Source organism: Nannospalax galili, unplaced genomic scaffold (genome assembly GCF_000622305.1).
Source record: "Nannospalax galili isolate Female #2095 unplaced genomic scaffold, S.galili_v1.0 scaffold5745, whole genome shotgun sequence".
NCBI classification, from domain to species: Eukaryota; Metazoa; Chordata; class Mammalia; order Rodentia; family Spalacidae; genus Nannospalax; species Nannospalax galili.
In genome coordinates this window covers 70,699-76,615 of record NW_008352319.1, presented here as the reverse complement: position 1 = coordinate 76,615, position 5,917 = coordinate 70,699, and the positions used below count along the sequence as shown (strand labels likewise).

The 5,917-nt window shown below is 41.3% G+C and overlaps 1 pseudogene; it reads right to left on the bottom strand.

Moving 5' to 3' along the window:
* LOC103746979 overlaps positions 1-4,038 on the bottom strand; it is a 25,800-nt pseudogene extending 21,762 nt beyond the window's left edge.
* Between the last annotated feature and the right edge of the window lie 1,879 nt (positions 4,039-5,917).

Sequence of the window (5,917 nt, the reverse complement as noted above, 5' to 3'; positions counted from 1 at the left end):
CTGACTAGACCTACAGGGGATGGATGCTGACTCTCCAGGAACAACAGGCAGGGAGAGTGGAGTCTGTGTCATTCATAATGTCTTCACTGGAAACTAAAATTATAAGAGAGAAGTGCCAGGGCATGAACAAATATAATGAGCCTTTTTATGTTTCCTATCTTATTTTTTCCTGGATACCACATTTTATACTGGTCTAATAATATTCAATGTATATAAAACGCTTCTGTCAAAGCACAGCCTGACCTTGGAATTTTTCTACACTCTCCCTGTCCACTAGTGTCAGCATCTTCAACAGAATGCAGGTCTTTGTTCTGAAATCTTCCTCTTACTCACAGATTTAAATTTCCAAGGCTCATCCTGAAGGATAAGATCTGCACACCTCACAGAAAAACATGGGCATCATAGCTGTCTGGAGTGCACATTCCCACCTCTTTCTTCTTCCTCATCTCCATCTGTCCTTACCAGATATCCAGAGCATAAGCAGCCCCAGGAACTGAGCAGGACACCTCATTCTGACAAGCTGACTGAGGAGTCCTGAGCCATCAAGGAAAGAATAAAGCTGAGCTTTGATCTTAGACTTGCATAGATGAGGGAGATATGCAAATTCCCTGGTGTAACTGTATGTAAAGAACAAGGGAATATAAGCACTGTTCTTGGGAGGAAAGTGAAAAAAATATTTTGTGTGTTTGGAAGCACACCAGATCTGTATACATGGTCTACAACAGTGGGTAGAGGACATCAGTGTGAAAGCCTTAGCCTGTGGGGAAGACAAGGTACAAAAGGCTCTGCCACTCTTAGACCACATGGAGACCCAGCAACACAGAGGTGAGCCCACAAGGCAGTCAGTGATGGGGAAGGGTCACTCTCTTTAGCTTCTTCACAGTTAGACTAGAGAAAAGATCTTACCCACCACCACAAGTCACCATGCTTAAGTACTTTTCCAGTAACAGTGTCTTGTATTGTCTTTTATGTGCTGCTACTGGATAACTTTACCATTTTTCAATAAGTTTTAGAAGCACTCGTTCTCTGTGAATTAATAAATTTCCTAAATATATTCAAATGTAAAGAAAATTACATGGAAAATCTTTCTCTTTTAGATAGAAAGTTCATGTTCTCTTTGGAAATAGATAAATTTATGCTTCAGAGTAGGAATGTGAAATTCTATGCAGCATTTTGGACAATACAGTAAACATTCTCTGACATTCTTCAGCACTGTCTATACATAACACAAGTCAGACTTTTTCAAGAATTACTTCCACTCAGAAGAAAAAATGTAAGATGCCTTGGGAGAGAACCAGTCAATGGTCCTCCTCAGCTGTAAAGTCTACAGACCACAGCAATGACCAAACTAACAAACTATGGCTATTGGTGCAATAGCGATATTTTTTTTCTTGAGGGTAATCAACTGTTCCCTAATTGTTCTTACAGTCCACTCAGTGGAAGGGCTTCCATACATGATATTGTAAAATCCAAGTACACATAGTTGGCAAGTTCATGTGAATAGAGGAGTACTGTTACTTTCATATATTATTTCCTCTTGGGCCTAACTAACATAGACATATTCAAAAGTATAGAGATTTTATATACTTTGGACAATCTTCAGCTCATTCATCTCTCAGCATTTGCACTGAAGTCATTTAGTAGAGAGGACTTTCATGTGAGGCTGAAGTGAGTTACCTATGTGTCAGGGCCACCCAATTCCTCCTTGAGGGCAGGAAGACACAGGAGCAGGAGGGAGTCCGAAGACTAACAGAACATGGGATTTCTCTCAAGAAAAGGTTTTGAAAAATATCCTTGAAAACCATCTTAAATAATGTGCTTCCTCTGCATAAGAATGGTTCCAGGAAAAGAGAGAGAGAGAGAGAGAGAGAGAGAGGAGAGAGAAAGAGAGAGAGAGAGAGAGAGAGAGAGGAGAGAGAAAGAGAGAAACAAAGAGAGAGCAATCTAATGCTGTGGGAGATGACTATATCAGGTCTTAATCCTTGGAGCCTATGACTATAGCAAAAAGTCCTTTCTTGCCAGACATCATTTTCAACAGAATATCATCTATTAAAAAAAAACTATTTTGTTTCTCAGTACATATGGTATGGTTTTCTGTGACTTTATTCCACTACCCAAAATTTCTACAGAGAACTTATGTACAGCATTATAATATTGAACCAGGAAGGAGTGGGGAAATGACTTAGTAAGTAATATACCTCACTGTTCAAATGTAAGGACTTTGGTTTGAATCCCCAGCACCCACATCAAAAGTCAGATGCAGACATATTTGTACCTATAAGCCCACAACTCTTCCTTCTTCTTTCTCATTTATAAGGTGTGCACTTTTATTAAACTGGTCTGAAGTCAGTGTATAGGCAATCGCTGGATGCCTGACACATTAACCTTCTCATGCTGTTGTCCTCCCTGCTTGAACTCAGGGTGTAGACTGGCCATCTTCCGTTGTGGGGTGGGGGTGGCTTTTGGGAGGGTGAGAGATACTTGAAATACTATGTTTTTAAAAAAATACAAACTCTTTGCCTCATTGGAGAACTTGGGGGATGCTTGCTCCAACTGACTGCTGTAACCATTACTGTTTCAAGTTTTTATACTCAGTCAAAAGCACCTAAAAAGAGACCATTTTGTTCAAAACTAAAAAAAAAATACTATGTCTCACTCCACAGTAATCATTTTCCAATTGTTCCTTTTCTAGGGTCAGGACCTGCTGTTCAGTGAATGAACTTGCACTGAGGGACACCTGGCTGGAAATGCTTGACCCCATAGGACTAAATCTAAACAGCAGAATAACTGAAATCTGGTCAGGGTGGTTATGAGAGGTGGGGAGGGGGAAGGGCAGTCTAAATTAGACTAAAACATATTACATGAAATTCACGAAATCTCAATAAAAATTTTTTTGAAAAGAAAATAAATGTCCAATGAAAGAAGTGTTCAGTTTGACAAAAATGTGGCAGTTTCCAGTCATTGCCCCAGAAGAAAAGCATTAAAAAATAATATCATGCCACTATTTTGTCTCTCTGTCTCTCTCTGTTTCTGTGTCTCTCTGTCTCTCTCTCTTTCTCTCTCACTCCCTCCCTCTCTCTGCAACCTAGGTTTTGACAGGAAACTGTAACAGCTCACTCAATACTGTTCTGCCTAGAAGCATTTGCAGTTGGGCGATGAAGGGTTTAACTCACCAGGACTGGTCATACTCCTACCTGCTGACTCACATGTTCTGGAAGGTGGGCAGCAGGGCCAGGATGGAGCCACCAATCCACACGGAGTGCTTGTGCCCCGGGGGAGCAAGGATCTTGATCTTCATGTGCTGGGAGTCAGAGCACTGATCTCTTTCAGCGTCCTGTTACCAGGGAACACGGTGGTGCCACAGGACAGCACGTGTTGGCATAAAGGTCCTTGAGGATGTTGACGTCACAATTCATGATGGAACTGAAGGTAGTTTCGTGGCCACTGCAGGATTCCATACCAGGATGGATGACAGGAAGAGAGTGCTTCGGGACAACGGAAGTACTCGCTGTCAAGGCCAATCCCGCAGCTCACAGCTGTTCTCCAGGGAGGAGGAAGATGCAGCCTGTGCTTTCTCTTCAGTGACGTCCAGTTCTAGGTAGCACACAACTTGATAACATGCAAAATTTGGTGACTCCACTGTGGTGGTGAAGCTGTAGTTTCTGGATAGTTATGCACATCACTAGGGTACTGAAGGTTTCAGAGATGCTCTGGGTCATCTTTTCACGATTGGCCATGGGGTTCAGAGGGCCCTCAGTGAGCAGCACCGGGTGCATGTCAGAGGCCCCCAGGAGGTGTGGTGCCAGATCTTTTCCATGTTGTCCCAAATAGTGAATACCATGCCTGATCGGTACTTCAGGGTCAGGATGCCTCCTTTGCTCTGGACCTTCTCATCCACATAGGAGTCCTGTGGCCCATTCTTCTGGGAGCCCAGGATTGAAGGAAGACAGACTGGGGAGCATCATTGTCCACAAAGAATCCAGCTTTGTACATACCAGAGTCGTTGTTGGCAATGAGTACAGTGATAAAGTCATCCATGCCAAACTGTGTGGTAGGTGTGGACCAGCAGAGGAGCAGAAGCAAGGGGCTGTGCCCAGGGGGTAGCCTTGGACTAACTAGTCACAGCGTCATTCTTTTTTTTTTTAATTAAAATATTTTATTTATTGTGTGTGTGAGTATATTAGCCTGCATGTGTATAAGTGCACCTGTGTCAAAATGCAATGCCCTAGGAGGTCAGAAGTGGGCTTCAGATTCCTTAAAACTGGAGTTTACAGACGGTGCCCCCGTTCAGGTGTTGGGAATCAAAGCAGGGTACTCTGTAAGAGTAGCCAGTGCCCTTAACCGCTGAGCCATTTCTCCAGCACTGCCCCCACAACCAATCGTTTTTTCTTTTCTTTTTTGTCTTTTTGAGGCAGGGTCTCCCTGTAGCCCCAGCTGTCCTGGAACTCACTATGTAGACCAGGCTGGCCTTGAACTCACCATTCTTAAGGGTACATAAGTGGATGACTATTCTTTCTAAATGCACTCTTCACAGTGTGTCAATTGGCAAAACTTTCAGATCACCCTTTATAGCCTCAGTGCTCCATTTCACAGTGAAGAGATTCAGTCATCAGATGATGGGTGTGGTCTGTCCATGGATCAGTGTGTGCCAGTCCATATTTGAATGCAGGATTGTATGAATGTAAGTATGTTCATGTTCTTTCTATCCAGTGCTGAACCACAACTTTTAAAATGGGAGACAGGAGAAAACAGAATGGTACTGAATTCACAAATCCTTCTACCTCTGCACTGTACCATATTTACCCCATCTGAAATGGGCCAAAACATTCACACTCTCTAATTGATTTTATTTCAAATGAGACGCAGGGGGTAATGGAAATTTTCTTGCATGATTTATTTTCTTTTCCATCACTCTGTATCTCTCTGTCCCTCTACTGTTCAGTATTATAAATTCATTTTTATCCTAATATGGAAATAAATGTACAAACCATAATTAACAATTTCCCTTTCCACCAGCATCTGGTACTGAAACTCTCACCACCAGATTTTCAAGAGACAAAAAGTTTAAATCAAGAGAATGTCTATCTGTGATCTCAGGTGTTAGCTGTCTTCATCCTGTGTTCCATGTCTTAAGCTAAAACTGACAACAGATGTTTGAGAGATTGCAGAACAAACACTCATGGAGGAAACATCCTCCATTCCATTTCCTCAGTTCTCTATTGCTACTTCCAAAACTGATAATTTTTTGACTGTTTTAAAAAGCATAGTTCTTGGATCCATGGCAATGTCACAGCCACCACCTGTCGGGAACAAGATTCTAGAACATTAGGTTACATCTATCTTGTCAGGTAAGAGTCTGGAAATACAGCTGCATACCATTACCATGAAAGAGTTAATTAATTTGTTTTAAACTCACTTCTCAATCTTCCAAATAAAAAGTTTAGTCTTGACTCTAAATTTAATTTTTCTCTAAGATCTGTGGATGGGTTTCTCATTTTAATGTATCTGCAGTAATAGATCCTGTCAATTATTCTGAGCTGATGAGATAAATTCATTTTCTCTGTAAAAGTGTCATCTGCCTTAGATTAGATTCTGTACAAGAACTAAATGGTTTTTGCTTAATTTCAACAAGATCTGAAACCAATTCACTCTTTGGCACTGCCTGTCTCAGATCTACCGTTATGCAACCTTAGTTTTCAAAGCCTGAATAAGAACCATGAGAGATCAGTCAGATTGCTGTAGGACAAGCCCACAAACCATTTACCTTCCTATTTAATTTTTCTCAAAGGAGTTATAGTCCTTTTTATTTGGATATAAGAAATCAATTTTAAAGTGTCAAGAAAACAAACATTGTCATAATGTTGTCTCCAACATTAATGCCAAATGGATCAAAATTCTTCATGACATAGAAGTTGCA